This window comes from Macaca thibetana, chromosome X (genome assembly GCF_024542745.1).
Source record: "Macaca thibetana thibetana isolate TM-01 chromosome X, ASM2454274v1, whole genome shotgun sequence".
Classification (NCBI taxonomy): domain Eukaryota; kingdom Metazoa; phylum Chordata; class Mammalia; order Primates; family Cercopithecidae; genus Macaca; species Macaca thibetana.
The window spans coordinates 106993426-107017222 of record NC_065598.1 but is presented as its reverse complement, the minus strand read 5'-3'; the positions used below and the strand labels follow the sequence as shown (position 1 = coordinate 107017222).

At 36.6% G+C, this 23797-nt stretch overlaps 2 pseudogenes; one reads left to right on the top strand and one right to left on the bottom strand.

Moving 5' to 3' along the window:
* Window positions 1-3419: 3419 nt before the first annotated feature.
* On the bottom strand, window positions 3420-4000 carry LOC126945870 (high mobility group protein B1-like; annotated as a pseudogene).
* Window positions 4001-17188: 13188 nt separating this feature from the next.
* LOC126946995 (uncharacterized) lies at window positions 17189-17288 on the top strand (annotated as a pseudogene).
* Window positions 17289-23797: the final 6509 nt, after the last annotated feature.

Sequence of the window (23797 nt, the reverse complement as noted above, 5' to 3'; positions counted from 1 at the left end):
AGTATTATTGAACATTTTTGGTTTGTAACTCCTATTTTTTCCCTATGTGATTTAAAAAGCAAGTAAATAAAATGATAATTATAAATCTATCTTAATGGGCACACAATTGTATAAAGATGCAATTTGTGACAATAACAACATAAAGGGGGCATGGAGCTATAAAGCAGCAGTGTGTGTGTGTGGTTTTAGATAAAGTCTCACTCTGTCGCCCAGGCTGGAGTACAATGGTATGATCAAAGCTCACTGTAGCCTGGAACTCCTGGGCTCAAGTGACCCTTCTGCCTCAGCCTCCCAAGTAACTGGGTTTATAGGCATGAGCCACCATGCCCAGCTTTTTATTTTTTGTAGAACGGGGTCTCCCTATGTTGCCCAAGCTGGTTTCAAATTCCTAGGCTCGAGTGATGTTCCTCACCAGCATTCCAAAGACAGCAGCTTTTTTAATACTACTGAAACTTAAGTTTTTGTTAATTCAAATCTGATTGCTATAGTTAAGGGGTTAATTGCAATCCCCAGAGTGACTACAACAAAACAACTTAAAAACATAGGGAAAAAGGAACAAGAAGGGAATCATAACACTAGGGGGAAAAAAACAGTGAATCACACACAAAAAAAGGCAGTAATGGAAGCACTGAAGAAAAAAAGTTATAAGAAATGTAAAAGACAAAGCAAAATTACAGAAGTAAGCCTTTCCTTGTCAGTGGTTACTATAAATGTTAAGGGCTTAACTCTGCAACTAAAAGATAAAATTGATAGAATGGATAAAAAACATGATCCTGTCTACATATGCTGTGTACAAGAGACTCACTTTAGATCCAAAAATTACTAATACATGCAACAGCTTGTATGTGTTATTTGTGCAGATAAATGTGGGAATACTTGAAGTGTGCCTCGTCTTCTACCCCTCCTCACAAGACACCCAAATAACTTAAGCAGTCTCCCCACAAGGCTTTCACCCCACTCAACTCCACCCTATTCGCATTTAGATCTTGCATTTATGCTAGTCTACCTACCTACCTAGCAGGGATCAAAGCCATATCTCAAGGCTAGAATCTATGAATAGATTTCAGGTTTTAATATGAGGAAGAGACAGGGATAGGATTTGGAGTACTGGGGAAGGAGGAGTAGGGCAAAAGGACCTTTGCTACACCTATGATAAAACATACAATACACAGCCTGGGAAATAAAAAAAGGGCTCCTGGAATATGGTTGTACTTGTTTTTTCCTTTCTTTTCTTTTCTTTCTTTCTTTCTTTCTTTTTTTTTTTTTTGCACTTGCCCACACAGCTTTACAAATACATCAAGGAATAGGCACCTGGCTCTTTTTTCTAGTCTAGAAATGCTGATTCTTGTTTTCTGAGAAATGAGTGACTTTCTCTTCTCGTAAACAATAAAGCAAAGCTCTGCAAATTATCTGAAAGACAGCAAGGTTCTCCCTTGATTAATTTTCTTATTTCCCCTTGTTCTTCTTCCAAATGTGGAAAGCATGTGGTGTGCTTCAGTTTCAAATGAGAGCTGCTGGCTTGGATTCATGAAAGATTTTTCTTGTTACTTATTTTTTGCTTGAAGGAGAGGATTTCAGTTAAATTTTTTCCAATATTTTATTATGAAATTTCAAAAGATATAGAAAATTTGAAAGAATTTTACAGTGAACATTTGTCTACCTATCACCTAGATTCTACAATATTCCATTGTATGGATGTACCACAGTTTATCACTTATTGAAGGATATTTGTGTTGTTTCCAACTTTTGGCAATTTTTCTTGTTACTTATTTCTTGTTTGAAGGAGAGGATTTTAGTTAAGTTTTTTCCAATATTTTTCCAATTTTCCAATTTTTGGCAATTATTAATAGATGCCCAGAGTTTTTATGTATTATTATTTAGTATTTTATTCCAACTTTAAAAAAGCAAACTCTGCAATGATTAGTATATTAGTATCATCCATTACTTAGATTTTCAGCATTATTCCTAAAACTACATAAAAAATACAAATGGAAAAATGTAAGTCATAATTATTTAACAAAACAGCACTTCATCACAAAAGCTTGTAAAATTGCAAGAATGTCATTTTAAAATACTGGCACTTTAAGATAATGATAATCTCAAAACCCACAAAATTGTCAAATTTCCCTAAACTGCTAAGCAGAGAAGAAGCTGACTCTAATTAATAAGTTTAAAGAAAAATCAAATTTCATACTGAGATGCAAAGCTTAAATGTCTTCTTTCCTCACATCTATTTGATTTATAAAGAGGTAAACCGCACTATAGGAAAATATACCCTATTTTAAATCTGACATTGTCATTTTAAAAGCTGGCCCAATTAATTAGAAATACTTTTAATGGAGAGTCTCAAGTTTCCTGAGCAATCCATATTTAGAGAAATGGGAAAAGACCTTTACAGCCAGCACTCTCAGTCTTCACTGGAAGTAGCATCAACAAAAAAGTATTCAGTATGGTGGTCTTGTATTTTAAGTTCATGCTTTTGGGAATACATTCTCCGTTCTTCTTCAATGTAGGAACTGCAAAATATAACTACCATTACATGGTAATGGGAGTGAAAGAATATAGAGTCCTCATGTAAAAATTAAAACATACTTTTCTATTAGTCCTTCAAAAATAGACTTTCAAAATGTTTGATTCTCATAACCCCTTGCTATGAGTAGCTTGGTTACTCTTCACTTTGTAAATATAAGTGGGTTATATGAAGTTTGTTATCAACTGATCAAGATTTGGGGATTCAGTTATGGATGAAAACGGTCTCAATTTAACTTTTATTACTCCCATGATGAGAAGCAGGGTGTCTAGATAAAACCTTTTTATCAGCTAACTATATGAAAAGATAAACACTGTAATCATTCATGTGATACAAAATGGGCAAAAGCAAAAGGCTAGCTTCCCCCCCCCCGAAAGAAAAATTTCAGGCCTATGAAAAGGAAAGACAACAATATTAATTTTTAAAATTATATTTACTTAGAAGCATTTAGAATGTCAAACAAAACAGCTGCAACTTTTTGCAATTAAAAATTAGTATTTAGTAAACAAAACAACAGTTATTTTGTATAAGCTGCATCAGAGAGAACTGAAGATGAAAACACTGTCATCCCATATATAACTAATTTGTGCTGTGCACCAACATAAACCTGCTTTAAATTTCCATGCCAATTTGCAACCACTGTGCTGTAACAGGCAAGATTAGTGACTATTGAACATACCACCAGGATAGGGCTAGCTAACTACACATTTGGTAGTGTGCTAACTATACAAAAAAAGACACTGTATAGTTGTTAAATCTTATACAATATTACATTTCAATTTTTTTTTTAATTTAAAAGGAGTGAATTGTATACAGGGAGGTTAAATGCTTTGCAGACAAGAAAGAAAAAACTGCACTAGAACCAGCTTATTCATCATCATCTTCCTCCTCAACAATCATCCTCTTCATCTTCCTCCTCTTCATTCTTTTTCTTGCTTTTCTCAGCCCCGACGGCTTTCCTTTTTGCTGCATCAGGCTTTCCTTTAGCTCCGTGTGCAGTGAAATCCTTGTCATATTTTTCCTTCAGCTTTGCAGTCTTCCTTTCATATGGCTGCTTATCATCTGCAGCAGTGTTATTCCATATCTCTCCCAGTTTCTTTGCAACGTCACTAATGGATAGACTGCGATGTTATTTTTGATTTTTGGGCGGTACTCAGAACCGAACAAGACAAAGGCTCGAGAAGGCCTCTTGAGTGCATTGGGATCCTTGAACTTTTTTGTTTCCCTTTCAGTAGGGATTTAGGTTTCATTTCTGTTTTGTAACGGGCCTCACCGACTTTGCCACGTCTTCAAATTTTCCTTTCTTTTTTGCAGACAGGTTTCCACCTCTCTGAGCACTTCTTAGAAAACTCTGAGAAACTGACTGAATCTTCTGGGTGCTACTTTTTGTGCTCCTTCCTGGCAAGTTTGCACAAAGAATGCATATGATGACATTTTGCCTTTCAGCTTCTTAGGCTCTCCTTTGCCCATGTTTAGTTATTATTTCATCAGCAAGGCACAGAGTCGCCCAGTGCCCATCCAGCTCTCACTTGCCTAGGTGCTGTCTCTATGAAGCCAAATGTACTGCAATCCCATCTTATTTTTAACATCCCAAATTATTTAATATTTTTGTGGTGGGATTTTTAAAAATCAGTGGCTGTCTAGAATTCTACATAGATTAATTTATTTGTTCACTATGGAAGATTATATCTTCCAAGGATAGAGGTGACCATATCTCTTATCCCATATCCCACATGCTCTTTTGCAGTGTGACCTTGCCACTCCCCTATCAAGAGGTGCAGTCTAATTCTTTTCCCCTTGAATTTGGGCTGGCCTTAGTGACTTGTATTAATCAATAGAATGTGGTAGAAGTGACACTGAATGGATTCTGAGGCTAGGTCAGATACTGAGGCACAAAAGGCAATACAGCTTCCACCTGGTTCTCTTGGAATGCTCACTTCTGAACATTCCCATTTGTAGGTACTATGGTCAACAGTCTTCACTAAGCAGTCTTTGAGTTATCCCAGTTCATATGCCAGATATGTGAGTGAAGATGCTACCAGAGGCTTCCAGCCCACCAGATTTGAGTCATCCCCAGCTATTCAAGACATTCCAGCCACGGTCTCAGATACTATACAGCAGAGACAAGTCATTCTTGCTGCTTACTTAGGTTGTTGTGTGAACAGAAGTTTTCATTTCTCTGGAGTAAATACCCAGGAATGTGTTTAAAAAGAAAATTTCAACAAATTAGCGTAAAGATCTAATTGGATTTTGTTAGCAATTCACGAATTAGGGATCTTCTTCTATTTTTTTTTTTTTAAAGACAGGGTCTTGCTCTGTCGCCCAAGCTAGAGTGCAGTGGTGTGATGTCGGCTTACTGCAGCCCAGGTTCAAGTGATTCTCATGCCTTAGCCTCCGGAGTAGCTGGGATTACAGGAACATGCCGCCACACCTGGTTAGTTTTTGAATTTTTAGTGGAGCTGGGGTTTCACCATGTTGGCCAGACTGATCTCGAACTCCTGACCTCAAGTGATCTGCCCGCCTTGGCCTCCCAAAGTGCTAGGATTACAGGCGTGAACTACTGCACCCGGCCAAGGCAACATCTAATCTACAAGATAGAAAGGCACTCCACTGGGCACGGCAGAACAGTTGGTTTTTATAAGTTAGTTTAAGCAGAAACAAGAAAACTGATATCATAGTGTGAAAAGCAGATTGGTTAACATCAGGTTACTTCAGGTAACATTCCTTATAGGGTTAAAGCAGGGAAGGCTTCCTTATCATACCTGCTCAGGTTGACTGGGCCCCTTGGGATTGGTTGCTGTGAATCTCTTGTTCTTTTCAAAACTGGCCAGAGTTAAGTTCAGTTTGGTTACATGGCACTTAGTACAAGTGACTCAATTCTGCTTTGATCTGGTCTGTTGGGCCTAGTGCAGGAGCTCAGTCCAAAACAATGGCCTCCCTTAAATTCTATTTAACAAGTAGGATTACTCATTCATATGGCAAGTGTGCATTTAATTTTAAAAAAATGCCAAATTGGCCGGGTGCAGTGGCTCACGCCTGTAATCCCAGCACTTTGGGAGGCCGAGGTGGGCAGATCACGAGGTCAAGAGATCGAGACCATCCCGGCCAACATGGTGAAACCCCGTCTCTGCTAAAAATACAAAAATTAGCTGGGCGTGGTGGTGCACGCCTGTAGTCCCAGCTACTCGGGAGGCTAAGGCAGGAGAATCACGTGAACACAGCAGGCAGAGTTTGCAGTGAGCCGAGTTCGCACCACTGCATTCCAGCCTGGCGACAGAGTGAGACTCCGTCTCAAAAAAAAAAAAAAAAAAAGAAAATTAAAAAAAAAATGCCAAATTGTTTCCCAGGGTGGCTGTACAGTTCTATATTCCCACCAGTAATATATGAGAGGTCCTGTTGCTTTCAGTCTTCATCAGCACTTGGAATTGTCATTATTTTTAACTTTAGCCATTCTGATAGCATTCAGTGATAGCTCATTGTGACTTTATTTGCATTTTGCTAATTGAGAATAATGCTGAAAATATTTTCATGTGCTTATTTTCCATCCATATATCTGCTTTAGTAAAATGTTTAAGATTTTACCTACTTTTAATTGGTTGTTTCAGACTGACTTTTAAAAATTCAAATCTGATAATGTCCAACATCCCCCCTGCCCCCAACATGACATGTATTCTTCATTTTCTTTCCCATTCTGTTTTTCTTTTTGATGTGCATTCACTGAGTTTTGAGAAATGCATATACCCATGTAAACCAAACCCCTATGAAGTGATACAACATGATCATCACCCTATAACGTCCCCTCCTATTCCCCCTTTCCAGCTATTTTCTGCCCCCAACCCTCTCAAATGTAATTCATGTTCTAAATTTTTCCGCTGTAGATTTTTCCTGATTTAGAAATGTATATACATGAAATCATACAAAATGTACTCTTTTGTGTAAGACTTCTTAGCATAATGTTTTTGAGATTCATCCATCTTGCATGTATTAATAATGCATCCCTTTTTCTTGCTGAGTGGTATTCCATTGTATAAGTAAATCATAGTTTGTTTACCCATTATTCTGTTGATGAATACCTGAGCTGTCTCCACTTCGGGCTATTATGAATAAAGCTGATATGAACAATCATATTCAAGTCTTTTTCTGGGCATATGTTGTCATTTATCTTGGCTAAATACCTAGGAGGTGAATTGATGGATCACAAGATAGCTGTGTACATAAATTTATAAAAAACTGCCACAATTTTTCCAAAGTGTAGAAAAGTACTTCTATCATTCAAGATGCCTTTGGAATCTCTGACTCATGGGTTTCCTAGGAATAGAAGTGCCCTTTATTCTGGAAATTGTGGAGGTGGGATGATTCCCACCCCCTTCCTGTATCAGAATTGATTCAAGAATATGTGTGCCTCTCCTAGCAGCTCTGTTCTCACAGCTGTCAGCCCTGGTCAGGGAAAGGCGGGGATGTTTAATTATAATGTTCCTGACAGTTTCTGAGCAGACAGCCCAGTGCCTGCTGTGCCAACAGCTGAGCTTCGCCTGAAGCTGCCATGCTGAAGACTCACGTACCCGTATCTGGCTTTTCCTCTGTAGGCTTGCTTAATGGCAAACAAATCTCATGTTTCCACTTGCTCAGTGCTGGTCAGGTGCAGGTTGCAGGCACACTCCAGCTTAAGAGGCTTGCATTACTTTCCTCATCCTACCATTGGGTTAGCTGCCAGTGCATGATACAGCCCAGTAGAGCCCAAACTACCTAAGAATTCAGTCCTCGACATAACCCAGACTCTCAGAGTTCATCAGATTTGAACATACAGCCACTCACTGGTTCTACCGAAGTCCCTCTGGGATCCATTTATGTGTCTTCTGACTTGTTTCTCCTGTGGTTAATTAGGAGATCAGGGAAACAAAGATTCACTGAGAGATGGGGCACTCCCATATTTCCCTTTCCATAAATGCTCTTTACTTCTCCCCTGTATTAGACCGTTCTCACGCTGCTAATAAAGACATACCTAAGACTGGATAATTTATAAAGGAAAGAGGTTTAATGGACTCAGGGTCCAGCATGGCTGGGGAGGCCCAAGGAACTTACAGTCATGGCGGAAGGGGAAGCAAACACGTCCTTTTTCACATGACAGTAGCAAGGAGAAGTGCAGAGCAAAAGGGTGGAAAGCCCGTTATAAAACCATCAGATCTCGTGGGAACTCACTATCACGAAAACAGCACTGAGTGGGGACTGCCCCCATGATTCAATTACCTCCTACCGGGTCCCTCCCATGACACGTGGGGATTATGGGAACTACAATTCAAGGTGAGATTTCAGTGGGGACACAGAGCCAAACCATATGAGGGTGATTTAGAAATGTATATACATGAAATCATACAAAATGTACTCTTTTGTGTAAGGCTTCTTAGCGTAGTGTTTTTGAGATTCATCCATCTTGCACATATGAGGGTGATATGGTTTGGCTACGTGTCCCCATCCAAATCTCTTATGGCACTGAACACTTTCTACCTTGTATTACTATTATTTGAAGTTTTTTCTTTAGTTCATATCGTCCCAGAAATTGGAAGTGATTTGTAAGGGTAAATCAAATATAAACACACATCATATATTTAAAATGGAATTTTAAAAAAGCAAGGGTGGGGACATAAAATGGAGCCAGGAATGCTAATTTTGTGCATTTCTTAACCATCCTAATAAATAGTGAGAGCCATAACAGAAGGAATGCGTTTTATTCCTCTTTGTATTAATTGCAAGGCCCAACATATTCTTTTTTTAAAAATAGCTTTATTGAGATATAACTCACACACCACAAAATTCACGCACTTAAGTTTAAAATTCAACAGTTTTCAGTATATTCAGAGTTGTGCAATCATCATCACAATCCATTTTAGAACATTTTTACCACCCCAAAAGAAACCAGGTACCCATTAGCATAATTCCCTGTATCACCCTACCTCCAGCCCCAGGCAACCATTAACCTCCTTTCTGTCTCTATGGATTTGCCTATTCTGGACATTTCATAAAAATTGACTCATACAATATGTGGCATTTTGTGTCTGGCCTCCTTCACTTAGCATAATATTTTACAGTTCATCTATGTTGTAGCATGCATCAGTACTTGATTTTCTATGTCTACATAATATTCCATTTTATGGATATATCACATATTGTTTATCCATTCATCTATTGATGGGCATTGGGTTGTTTACAATTTTTGACTATTAATAATGCTGCAATGTACATGTGTGTACAAATTTTTCTGTGCACATTTGTTTTCATTTTTCTTAGGTATATACCTCAGTGTGGAATTTCTTGATCATATGGTAACCCTGTTTAATCACCTGAGGAACTGCCAGACTGTTTTCCAAATGCACCATTCCCACTACCAGTGTATGAGGGTTCCAATTTTTCCACATCCTAGCCAAAACTTTTTATTATCTGTCTTTTCTATTCTTTCTTTTTAGTGAGTGTGAAGTAGTATCTGATTTTGGCTTTCACTTCAATTTCCCTAAAGACTAATGGTGTTAATCATCTTTTCAGGTGCTTATTGGCCATTCCTATATCTTATTGGGAGAACTATTTATTTAGGTTATTTGCTTATTTAAAATTTTTTTTTTAAATTTTTCAGTTTCAAGAGTTCTTTATATTTTCTGGATACAAGCCTTTCATTGGCGACATGATTTGCCAATATTTTCCTCCATTCTGTGGATTATCTTTTCATTTTCTTCATGGTATCATTTGAGGCACAAAAATTTCTCATTGTGATCAAGTCCAAGGTATCTATTTTTGTTATATGGGCTTTTGATACGTGTAAGGTATTTTGCTTAGCCAAAGGTCATGAAGGTTTCTCGGCCCTTTCTTGCACAGACTGGACAAACAAATGTTTATTTACAACAACAGCACTATTTGTTCAGCACTTGATTTAAGCTTGGCGTCATGTTGTGCACTTGCCAGAGGGTACTGATGTCAATAACAGCAACAATAATAGCTAAATTTATTGAGCTCTTATTTGAATGATTTCATTTAATCCTCACAACTAATCTTTGAGGTAAATATGAATATCTCCAATTTACAGATAGGGAAACTGAGGATCAAAAATATTATCTTCATGTGATGCACAGAATTGTTGTAGCCATCTTCTGACTATGAAAGAAAGCACTGATGTCAAGTTGTGGAAGACAGAAGAGAAATATGGAAAGGACCAGCTACCAAATTAAAAGCCAAAATAACATAATCAGTCACAACATTAATAGCTGATATTTATTGAGGACTTTACGAGTATTATCTGTTATCTTATTTAATGATCATAACACTTCCTTGTAAAAAAAAAAAAAAAAAAAACTGTATCATGGGGATCCCCACCATGTGGCTCAGATATGTTAAGTATTGTGGCAAACTTTGTTGGTTTCTTTCACTAATTTCTCACTAACAGAACCTCATTTTTTTTCACCTTCCTCTCATCAGCTGTAATCTTCTGGAGAGACTGAATTTTCTCCCATTCTAAGGAGGTGAATCATGATCAAGTTTACTCAATCAGTGGTCTCATTCCTTTTGCCAATAATTGGCTAAGGCATGGAAATGGAAGAAATCCTGGCTAATGACCTGAAAGGAAGTCTGCTGAGCGGCTTCTAGGAAAGATTTTCATGGAGAATAAAAGCACATTTGTTGGAAGAAATGTCCTTGCTTTTGTTTAAAATGGTTGGTTCGGCCGGGCGCGTTGGCTCAAGCCTGTAATCCCAGCACTTTGGGAGGCCAAGACGGGTGGATCACGAGGTCAGGAGATCGAGACCATCCTGGCTAACACGGTGAAACCCCATCTCTACTAAAAAAATACAAAAAACTAGCCGAGCGAGGTGGCGGGCGCCTGTAGTCCCAGCTACTCGGGAGGCTGAGGCAGGAGAATGGCATAAATCCAGGAGGCAGAGCTTGCAGTGAGCTGAGATCCGGCCACTGCACTCCAGCCTGTGCGACAGAGCGAGACTCCATCTCAAAAAATAAAAATAAAAAATAATAAAATAAAATGGTTGGTTCTACACATAATGCCTAGAACATGTGTTATTTTGTAGCTCATGTGAGCAGGCACTGCTGATAAACTGGGGAAGAGAGAAGGGATATGTGAAAAGCAGTGGATCCCTGAAGAGCCACTGAATTAAAAATCTTGGAATTGCCCTACTTAGAGGCTTATTGTTTAAGCCACTCTTAGTTGTCCTTTCTGTCCCTGGCAGCTAAATTCATCCTGACTGATCTAAATACTTAGGTCGTAAATGGCTGAGTCAGGAATCAAATCAAGGTCTGTCGGACTCCAAAACGTATGAGCTTAATCCTTATACTAAAGTGTCTCTGTTCAAATGGGTGAATTTTCAATGCAGGACTAAGAGCCTGTGATGTTATATCACATACAATTCTATAGGGTGGAAATAATTTCATATTAGTAAATATGACATTTATGAGTTTGTCAACTGAAGAATGATGAAGTTGTCAAATTTGGAAAGGAGAGGTAATATTCTTTTTTCGGAGATGAGAAGTGGGCACCACTCCCAAGCACCACACCTAAACATCACAAAAGTATGATATCTCTCACCTGTTCTCCTAAGGGCTCATTTATTTCTCTAAAAACTCATTTAAATTTTTTTCAAGAAATGCCCTTTCTCCTTCTAAGAAGTCATTTATTCTCTCAGAAATGCCCCTCTGCTCCTCCCCATCCTTTATTAAGATGCTATACAAGCCTCCAATTCTAACCTCCTTCTTGAGTCACATTTCTTTGTGAACTCCCATGTGGATGTAATTAAATTTGTTATTTTCTCTTGCTGATATGTGTGTTGTCAGTTTAATTTTCAGGCCCCCAAACACTGAAATTAGAGGGTAGGGGAAAAGGTTTTTCTCTCCAACACCAGCCATCATAATGTGAGACAAACCAAATTAGCTAAAGTAGAGAAATCACATAGAGATGCTCGGTTATGGAGGGCAACTGAGGCCCCCAGCTGACAGCCAGCATCAACTGCCAGACATGCTCTGAGTGGACTAGACTAGAGATGATTCCAGTCCCTGGCCTGTGAGTATTCCAGCTGAGGCCCAGACATTATAGAGCAAAGACAAGTTATTTTCACTGTGTCTTGTTCAAATTTCCTTTCTTTCTTTCTTTCTTTCTTTCTTTCTTTCTTTCTTTCTTTCTTTCTTTCTTTCTTTCTTTCTTTCTTTCTTTCTTTCTTTCCTTCCTTCCTTCCTTCCTCTTCCTTCCTTCCTTCCTTCCTTCCTTCCTTCCTTCCTTTCTCTTTCTTTCTCTTTCTTTCTCTTTCTGTTTCCTTCTTTCCTTCTTTCTTCCTCTCCTCTCCTCTCCTCTCCTCTCCTCTCCTCTCCTTTCCTTTCTTTTCTTTTTCGAGACGGAGTCTTGCTGTGTCACCCAGACTGGAGTGTAATGGTGCCATCTCAGCTCACTGCAATCTCAGCCTCCCTGGTTCAGGCGATTCTCCTGCCTCAACCTCCCGAGTAGCTGGGATTACAGGTGGGCTCCACCGCACCCGGCTAATTTTTGTATTTTTAGTAGAGACGAGGTTTCACCATGTTGGTCAGGCTGGTCTCAAACTCCTGACCTCGTGATCCGCCTGCTTTGGCCTCCCAAAGTGCTGAGATTACAGGTGTGAGCCACCATGCCTGGCCATCTTGTCCAAATTTCTAACCCACAGGATCCGTGATAATAATGAATGATTGCTTCATGTTTCCAAGCTTTGGAGCAATTAGTTATGCAGCCATAGTAACTGGAATAGGTGACATACACACAAAAATTCAATAACGTGTCTGTAGGGTAATTTTTAAGTACAGGTCTATAAATCATGCCTATTATTAAATATCACCAACTATGGGCTGAGAACTTTATACTCATTATTTCATCTAATTCTTACAAATTGCCTACAGGTTTGGCTCTATTCTTACCCACATTATATAGCTGAGTAAACTGAAGCTCAGTGAGACTAAGTAATTTGCTTGGGGTCATACAGTTAAAGTCTACACTTTTTCCACCACACCACATGGTTTCCTCAGGAAGAACTATATTTTAAATATGCAATAAAAGATGGAATATCTAGGATTTGATTACAGAAATCTTACTCAAATTTCTGATGTTTATCCCTCTCAACTTCTATAAGGCTACTTTCACAAAGTGCCTGTAATTATTTCATTAGCTTCCAGATGGTTTCCCTGCTTTCAGGTTTTCAAGGTACAAAATCTTCCCATAGCCTGTACCACACTGAGATTCCTAAAACACTGGTAGTTTGGGTCTGTCTCTTATTGCTATCCTTGATGTAATAGCTTCATTAAAAATTCTTCATTTTTTCTGAAAGACTGAAGCACAAAGGCCATCTCTTCAAAGAGCAAGATCTGCCATTTCTTCTTTATTTGTCTTCTCATTTCTGTATTCCCCCTTGCACAGAGCCTGGCACATAGGAGAAGCTCAGAAACTATTTGATAGAATGAAATCTCTTGAGTACACTATTGTGTGGATCAGTTTTCTGCTTTCTTTCACTTTATGAACCACTTCCACTTTGCTTCATAAAAGGATATTTTAGACCAGAGATGATCCCTGGAACTAACTATAGATGAGCAGGTACTTTCTAGAAGTTGTTTCCTGGGAATTGACTTAGGCCAGTGACCACAGACACCCCTCATGCTCTTCTAAATGGCTGGAAAAGCTACATAAGTATTCATATCCCCTTTGTTGAGGTAAAATGAAAATGTTATGTTTTTCTTGGTTCAAGTAAAATTTATGGGTAACACACTTCACTGCTCTTACACTTGCAAAATTTTCTCCCAGATGGTAGATAGGTTATATCTCATTTTAAAAATTAGTTCTTACTTATATAAATAATACATAAATTATTAAGCATTATTCCCTTAACATCATTACTTTCCACAAATTATTTTTCTTCTTGCTGAAGTATATTCTCTAACAATTCTTTCTGAGGGTTTCTGTGGGTGGTAAGTTTTCTGGGTTCTTATATATCCAAAATGTCTTAATTTCTCCCTCCTACTTATATAATAGTTTGGCTCAGTATTAAATTCAAGTTTCAGCATTATTTTAACTCAACAGTTTGAAGATATTGCTGCATTGCTTTCCTGCATGTGATTTTGATAATGGAAAATGTGATGTCAAACAGATTCTTGTTCCACTGTAGGTGGTCTTTATTTTCTCTCTGAATGCTTTTAGTATTTTCATGTTATACTTGATGCTCTAAAATTTCATTGTGGTGTGTCTAATTTTAAGTCTTTTTAAAAAAATTACTTTTCTTGTTTTCATAAGTCATCCTGCTTGGCAATCAGAGGGTCCTTTCAATCTGAGGATTAATGATTTTGTGTCTGAAGAGGTTTTTCTTTTTGGCTATTCTTCAACTATTTCTCCCCACTCATTTTCTCCAATTTTATTCAATGGAACTCTTTTAGAAAAATGTGAAAATGTCTTGATTGGTCCTTCATGCCTCTAATTTCATCTATTATTTACTTTTAAAAGTCTCTTAAGTTTTCATATTTGCCTATTATTGTATTCATAATTGCTTGATCTTTCATTGATGTGATATCTTTTCTTATCATTTTGAGCTTATTATTGTATATTCGTGTTCTTAGGACTGTTACTGTAGTGAAAGTCTTTTAATTTGTTGAGTCTTTTTGTCTACATTTCATAGGATTTTCTTTGTCTAAATGTTTGGCAAGTCTCTTATTATATGCTTCTCTTTGTAGTTGAGATATCATATTAGACTGCTTCCCCTGGCTATGCAATCTATTTCAGAGAATAGGGGAAACAGACAGAGGTACTATTTTCAGTGAGAGTGAGTGAGATGGAGAACATGCCATAAGGAAGGGTAACTTGATGACTATATGTGCTTTGCTATTTCTCATAAATATTGTTATTTTCTTAGCCATTGCCCGTCATCATCACCCAAGGCACTACCCTGTCTCACAGCCTTAAGCTCCTGTACTTATTGCTTTCCCCTGAAGACAGATTCCTCTGTTACTGCTTGCTGGTCCATGTGGTGGGTAGAGGGATAAAAAGGGGCTGAGTTTTTTGGCTTTTCTTCCTGTTATACAAAGTGGCTGCCTCTAAGACCACTGCTTGGTTCTAGGTTTCACCTTTTGGTCTGGAGAACTCTTGGGATTATTTCACCATCTATAAGAATACTCTCCCATGTGTGCCCTGTGCTGTAGTTCCTTCTTCAATCAGAGCCTATCTACTTCCCGTCCTTCAGATTCTTCACAGTTTTTGACCCACCAACAGTGATTTAAAGCATGCCTATATTTAACATTTTTTCCTTTGTATTAGGTATAAGAGAGCCAATGAAAAAACTATAAATAACAGGGGTTCAATATATGTATAAGCTTATTTTTCTATGCCTTAAAAAACATTCGTAAGGAAGTTTTCCAGGGCTGATGTGGTTGTATTGTAATCACCAGGCTCCAGTTTATCTTGTTGCTCTGCCATTCTCAATACCTGGCGCCCACTTCCTGGTACAAGATGGCTGCTTGGGAACAAATTTTGTCATTCAAATTTTAACCAGCAGGAAGGAGAAGAGGATGAAAACATATGTGTTTTCGTTTTCTATGAATATTTCCTGTAAGTTGTACGAGATACTTCTATATTCTAAGTCTGATAAATATATCCTTTATATGTATCATAACTACTACTAGGTACTTTGCATCTGAGTCTAAAGTCCACATTGTTAAGTTTGTTCCACAATGCCAGTGGTTCTCAACATTGGCTGTACTTTAGAATCACCAGGGTAGCTTTGAAAAATAGTAATGCTTGAGACCACACCAGATCAATGAAACTACACCAGATCAATGAAATCATAGTTAAAAGTATGTTGTAAAAGCATCTCATCTGATTCTATTGTGAAGCCTAGGTTAAGTACTACTGAGCTACGCTTTACAAATTGCTTCTCTTTTTGACTACCAAGCTGTATGTCCTTCTGCCACACATTTTTCTGAGTAATTAATTGCTTACACTGTTTTACAAGTCTGTGTAATTTTTAAATTATTTTGAAGTACAGAAAAGTACCTTATTTCATATTTGCTTCAAGTTAAGAAAAAAAACTAAGAAATATATCAGACATTAAAAATGTTACAGATTTGAAAATTAATTTATGTAATAAACCATATTAACAGAATAAAGAAGAAAATTATATGATTGTATCAATGGATATGGAAAAAGCATTTGACAAAATTCAATGCCCATTCATAATTTTAAAAAAATTCCTCAGAAAACCCTAGAAATAAAGGGGAACTTGCTCAATTTGATACAGAACATCTACAAAAGAGCCTCTTACGGCTAACATCATACTAAAATGGTAAAGATTGAATGCTTTCTAGGTAAGATTAGAAACAAGTTAAGGAAGTCCATTCTCACCACTGCTACTCAATATAGTACTAGAGGTTTTAGCCAGTGTGATGGGGCAAGAAACAGAAACAAAAGGCATTGAGATTAGAAAGGGAGAAATAAAGCTATCTCTATTTAAAGATGGTATGGTGATCCATATAGAAAATCCCAAGGTAATGACAAAAAACTCCTGAAACTAATAAGTGAATTCAGCAGGGTGGGAAGATACAAGATCAGCATACACACATCAATTACATTTTTAGGTACTAATAGTGAACATAAGGAATGCAAAATTTAAACTACAATACAATACACAATCCTTTAAAAATGAGATATTTAATGAAAGTCCAACAAAACATGTATAGGACATGCATGCTAAAAATTACAAAATACTAAGGAAAGAAATCCAACCTAAATGAATGATGAGGAATATATTGTATATGGATGAGAAGATTCAATACAGTCAATTATCCCCAAATTGGTATATTGGTTTAACACAATTTCTATCAAAAATCCCAGCAAGAGTTTTTTTAGATATAGACAAGAGTATTATAAAATTTGTATGGAAACTCAAAAGACCTGGAATAGTCAACACAATTCTTAAGAATAAGAATAAAATGAGAGGAATCAGTACACCCAATTTCAAGAATTATTATGTAGTGACAGTAATCAAGACTTCAATATTGAAGGAGGCATAGATACATAAATCCATGGAATAGAATAGAGAACTCAGAAATAGACTCACACCAATATATCAAATTGATTTTTGACAAAGGTGCAAAAGCAACTCAATGGAAGATATTCTTTCCAACAAATGGCTCTAGAGCAAAACATATGAACAAAAAATATGAACAAAAAATGACATGTGAACAAAAAATTACAAAAATATGAACAAAAAATGACACATGAACAAAAAATATCACCAAAAAATGAACCACAACCTAAACCTCACACATTATACAAAAATTAACTCAAAATGGATCATAAGAATTAGGTAAAACATACGTTTATAAAAATTTTAGAATATAATATAAGAGAAAACTTTAGGACCTAGGCTTCATGAAGGGTTCTTAGGCATGACAACAAAACCACAATCCGTAAAGGAAAGAAATGAATAAATTAACAGCTTCTCCTCTGTGAAAGACCATGTGAAGAGGATGAAAAAATAGGCTATAGACTGAGAGAACCTGTTTGCAAACAACATATCTGACAAAGGACTGATATGAAAAATATATAGTGAATTCTCAAAACTCAAAATCAGAAAAAATAAACAGTCCTATTAGAAAATGGGTAAAAGGTCTGTTTGCTTCGGCAGCACATATACTAAAATTGGAACGATACGGACAGGATTAGCATGACCCCTGCACCAGAAAATGGGTAAAAGGGACAGAGTCATTTCATCAAAGAAAATATATAATTAACAAATAAGCACATGAAAATATGTTTAACATAATTAGACATTAGAAAAATGCAAACTTAAATCACAAAAAGATATTACTGCACATCTATTAGAATGGATAAAGAAAAAAATGACAGGTGATGCTAGTGAGGAGGCAGAGAAACTGAATCTCTCATACATTTCTGGTGGGAATGTAAAATCTCACAGCCACTCTGGAAAACAGCTTGTCAGTTTCTTATAAAACTATATATTGCAATTACCGTATGACCCAGTAATTGCAATCTTAGGCTTTTCATTTCCAGAGAAGTGAAAACTTATAGTTGCACAGAAACTTGCATACGATTGTTCACATAGCTTTATTTGTAGTAGCCCAAAACTGAAAACAACCAAAATGTCCCTCAATAGGTGAGTGTGTAAACAAACAGTGGTATATCCTTACCATTAAATACTATTCAACAATAAAAAGGTGTACATTTATGATACATGTAACAACTGGGATTTGTCTCAAGAACATTATGGTGAGTGAGGAAAAGCTAATCTCAAGAGGTTACATATTGTATGACTTCATTTACATAGCTTTCTCAAAATGATAAAGTTACAGAGCTGGAAAACAGATTAGTGGTGTCCAGGAGTTAGGAATGATGAAGGGATGGAGTATTGGGTGTGACTAATAAGAGGTAGCAATAGCAATCCTTGTGGTGATGGTATAGTTCTATATTTTGATTGTGGTAGCAGCTCCACTTAATATATACACAAAATAAAATGACATAGAATTAAATATATTTTGCCAATATCAAACTCCTGATTTTGATATTGTACTACAGTTTACTAATTTGCAACCATTGGGGGAAATTGAGTGAAGGGTACATGGGCTTCTGTACTATTTTTCCACCTTTTGTAAATCTATAATTATTTAAAAATAAAAAATAAAAAAATGTACAGAGAAAACTAGATGGACCACCCATATACCTACCACTGAGTTTTACCCAATCATAAAAATTTGCCATATTTAAACACCTCATTTTTAAATTAACATGCAATAAAATTGACTTTTTGGTGTATAGTTGGGTGAATGTTAACATATGTACAGATTTGTGTTAACAACACAATTAGAATTTGTGTGAACCACAATTAGAATCAAATACACTTTTGTCACCCCTCAAATCTCCTTTGCGCTATCCTTTTATAGTCACACCTTCACCCCACACCTAACCCCTGGCACACACTGCTATGTTCTTTGTCTCTATTTTTTGTCTTTCTAGAATGCCATATTAATGGTATCCTACACTATGCAGTCTATTTAGACTGACATCTTTTACTTAGCATAAGAATTTGAGAGTTATCCAAGTTGTTGTGTTTACCAGTAGTTTATTGATGTTATTGCTGAGTAGCAATTTATTGTGTGGATGTAGCTCAGAGTGTTTATCCATTTATTTGAGCGGTTGAAGGATACTTAGACTGTTTTTACTTTTTTGCAGATTATGAATAGAGTTGCTCCAAACATTTATGTATAAATTTTTATAGTTTTTCTATCGAGATACAATTCACACACCATAAAATCTGCTCCTTTAAAATGCACAATTTAGTGGGTTTGAGTATGTTTATAAGGTTGTGCAGCCATCTCTAACTACTATATAATTGCAGAACATTCCAACAAACAACCCCCGAAAAACCCATACCCATTAGCAGTCACTTCTTTCTCCCTACCACCAGTCCAAGACAACCACTAATGTACTTTTTGTCTCTTTAGATTTGCCTGTTTTGGACATTTCATATAAATAGAGTCATATAATGTGCGGCCTTTTGTGCCTGGCTTCATTCACTTAGCATAATGTTTTCAAGGCTCATCCACATTGTAGTATGTATCAGTAGTTTATTCCTTTTTATGGCTAAGTAATATTTCATTGTATGGATACACCATAATTTGTTTATCTGTTCATCAGTTGATGGACAGTTGTTTCTACTTTTTGGCTATTATGCATAATGCTGCTATGAACATTTAAGTACAATTTTTATGTGGACAGATGTTTGTGTTTCTCTTGATTATGCAGAATCAAATGTAGAATTGCTGAGTTATGTCGTAACTCTGTGTTTAATTTTTTGAGAAACTGCCAAAACATTTTCCAAAGTGGCTGTGTTAATTTATATTGTCACTAGTAATCAGGGTTCAATTTCTGCACATCCCCTTCAATGCTTGTTATTGTCTATATATATTTTTTTAATTCGTCATCCTGGTAGCTGTGAAATAATGTCTGACTATGGTTTTGATTTGCATTACCCTGATGGTTAATGGAATTGAGCATCTTTTCATGTGCTTAATGGCCACTTGTATATCATCTTTAGAGAAATATCTATTCAAATCCTTTGCCCATTTTCAAAATGGGTTGTTTGTCATTTTATTGTTGAGTTGCAAGAGCTCTTTTACATTCTGGAGAGAAGTCCTTTATTAAATATATAATTTGCCAATATTTTCTTCTATTACATATGTTGTCTTCTTCATTTATTCATGGTATCCTTTGATACTCAAAAGCTTTAAACTTTGATAAAATCCAATTCATATTTTCTTTAGTTGTTTGTGCTTTAGGTATTATATCTAAAGATACCATTGCCTAATCCAAGGTCAGTTACAAAGATTTATACCCCTGTTTTCTTCTAAGAGTTTTAGTTTTTAGTTCTTACATTTAGGCCTTTGACTCATTTTGAGTTAATTTGTTCATATGGTTGTTGTGGCATTTATAACTTTCTTTCTCCACTACATACTCCATATTTGCTAGGGATTTTTGTTTTTATTTTGCTTGTCTGTTTGGGTTTTTTGTCTGTTTGTTTATTTACCCTGTAGCATCATCCCAATTTTTATTTCAAGAAAAACTGAGCCTTTGATAGTTTGCCGGTATTGGATTGCTCTAACTTTCAAGTGATGGAAATACCATTCCCTTTGGAATTAAAAACCAAAACCACACCAAGTCCAAAGTTGCAGGGAGTGAAGCAACTTTTTGTGAGTGGGTCATTAGGTATAATAATGATTGATACCATCTCTATTTCCATTCTTTGATAGCCTGGCTGTAAGAGAAATATAGGTAGCTAGTTCAGAGCACAACTATATCCATAGAACAGTACTTCAACTTCACAAGGTGTAGCCTCCCAGTTAAGGCCATAAACTGATTCAGTGTTAGGTAATGCACCATTCAATAAGGCTAGCTGCTTCTGAGAGATGGCATCCATGGTAAGACCTGTGAAACCCATGAATATGAGGCTACTGTCTCTCTTTTTTGGCTGACAAATGAATTATTTAATTAGAACGAATGTTGCAAAGATACTGTGATGATGAATAAGATAGTCAGTAAATCCACGGATGGTGGTATGGCAGAAGCCTTGTGGATAGCCAATGTGAGCATGTATAAAAAATAGTTGTCTATTCCATTGAGGGCAAACATCTGCCTCCCAAATGACAGTTGTAATTATACTGTTACCAGGTAGGCATATGGTTATACTGGGTTATGGTTCCAAATTAGCAGTTCAGCAGTGGTCTCTGCTAGAGGCAGACTGGGCACTCAGCAGGGCTGGAGCCAGACTAGCTTTTTGATAAGAGGAACCTCATGTTGTTTAGCTATATGTATCTTCCACCCTTATCATCATGGACGTTTTATTCGTCAGCCATATTAACCAAGCTCTGATGTAGCTAGGCAAGGACATCTACAGATAAAACGTCTACTTTCTCAAAAAATTTTAGGACATGCGAAGTCCTGATTTTATATATCAGTTCTATTTGAAAAGGAAATGCTGCTGTGCATGTTCAACTTTATGTGCTGGCAGATCAAATAAAACCCATATACGATGGGAAGCTTGGGTTCCAGGGTCATTCTGTTTCCCATGGTCAGGCATTAAATTCTTGCCTAGAGCACACAAGAAAATCAAGAGCTACTTTACAATATAAGAGGCTTTTCTTCAAAACCTTTGAGGGATGGGGAGGGGGTTACACAAATTATTCTCCTATTAGGACTTGCCACCATCTCTATATAACAACCTGAGCTGCTATAGATATTTTTGAGCACCACTGGATCTGTTGGATAACATGAACCTTACAGGTTCGATCAGTATTATGTCCATTGGGATGGTATGATGATCAAGGTGCCTAGATTAAGCTAGAGATCCAGAAAGCTGGTGAACTGCTGAAATAAGACAATAAGCATGTACTGATGTCAGAGGGTATACTTAGGATATATACTAAGGGTAAACAGATGAAAGCTACTTGTTTTCTGTTTTATGGTTATTGGGATAGAGAAAATGTCCGATTGGTAACTGTACATGAGGTTCTAAGAGCTGTGTTTATTTGGTGAGGTAAACATATCCTCTATGTTGGATCAGGGCATCCTAATGGTATAGCTGCTATTAAGGGTTTGTTTGTTCAACAATTAAAGTCCTACATGATCTGAGTTCAGTGAACCACTTATCAATAGGACTGATAGGAGGACGATAGCTAGGATGACTTCATATGAAATTGTTTGGACTACTGCTCATAGTGCTATACACACACACACACACACACACACATATATATGTGATACCTACAATTTTACATATATATTTTTATATATAGCTGTATTCCAGCCATTCTTGCATTTCTATAAAGAAATTCCCAAGACTGGATAATTTATAAAGAAAAGAGGTTTAATTAGCTCATGGTTTTGTAGGCTGTACAGGAAGCATAGCTCCAACGTTAGCTTCTGGGGAGGCCTCAGGAAGCTTATCGTCATGGCAAAAGGCAAAGTGGGAGCAGGCACTTCACATGGCAAAAGCCGGAGCAAGAGCAAGAGAACAAGAGAGCGAGAGAATAAGAGAGCGAGCGTGCGAGAGAGAACATGCATGCATGAGTGTGTTGGAGGGGAGGTGCCACACACTTTTAAATGATCAAATCTCTAGAGAACTTACTATCAGGAAGACAGCACCAAGTCATGGGGGATCCAACCCCATGATCCAAATACCTCCCACCAGGTCCAGCATTGGGGATTACAATTCAACATGAGACTGGACAGAGACAAAAATCCAAACTATATCAACATCTATGTGTCATATATAGATATCAGGACACTAACTTTCTGTCAGATATCTAAGTTTCAAATATCTTTCTCAGTTTATTATTTATTTTTTAATGTTTAAATGCTGTCTTTTGCCTTTAGAAGCTGTAAATTTTTATGAAATCAATTTATCAATATTTTCATATAAGATCTCTGCTTTCTGTGTCTTAAATTCTTTTCTACCATAAGGATTTAAAGGAAACCTTTTTTGCTTCATTCTAATAATTTTAAAGTTTTGTTATTTATTCAGGTCTTTAAAACATCTGGAGATTATTTTTATGTATAGTGTGAGGGGAGTATCTAATTTGTTTTTTTTAATATGAAAGTTAATTGACTTAATGCTATCTATTGAATACTCTATGAGTTCCTTACTTTATACAGTTCAACAAATACCCAAACCTATTGTGTGTTAGATATTGTTCTAGGCACTTAAAATGCAATATTCAAAATATAGACAAAAGTAGTCCTATTGGTAATGTGAATTACATATACCATTAAAGCTGTTAGAATATTTCTACCCTGTTGAAGCTTATATTATACCTTGAGGAAATATGTAATTAATAAGTATATTATATAGTATGTTGGAGATGATAAATGTTATGGAAAAATAAAGAGAGTAAAAATTTTTGAACTGTTAGGTTGAGAGGGAAGGTTGTAACTTTAAATCAGGTAGTCTAGGTAGGCCTTGTTGAGAAGTCAACCTTTGGGTGAAGACTTGAAAGAAGTGAGGTAGTTGGCATATGAATATTCGGGGGATAATAAAAGTTAATACTTATACATACTATATGCCAGAGTCTGTTCTAAGCACTATACATATATTTGCTCATTTAATCCTCGTAACAACTGAGAATGCTACTGTTATTATCATCACCTTCGTGTGACAGATGGGTGAAGTGAAGCACAGAGGGTTAAGTACCTCACCCAAGGTCCCTAGCTAATAATTAGTAGAATCAGAATTTGAACCTAGGCAGCCTGGCTCTAGAGTCCATGCTTTCAGCATTACCTTATGATATAGCAAGTTCCTGTTTATGCTGATATCTGTTTTAATTAATCTTTTTCTGTCCTATAGGCCAACACCACACTATCTTCATTACTATAGCTTTATAACAAATTTTTTGTGGGCAGATATTGGCTTCTGATTTTTCTTTTCTACAATGATCTTGGCTACTCTTAGAGTTTTATATTCTTCCACAAAAATTTTGAAGTAATTTTTTGAGTTTCACAAAAATTCTTGTTAGGGCTTTTATTGTAATTTCTTCATATGTATAGATTCTTGGGGAGGACTGTTATCTTACATCATTGCATCTTGTTATCCATGAGCCTGGTCTGACTTTACATTTATTAACAGCTTCTGTTATGTTCTTTGATAGTTTTATGATCTTCTCAATAAAGGCCCTATGCATAAACAATCTTGTAATATGTTCCAACCTCACTTC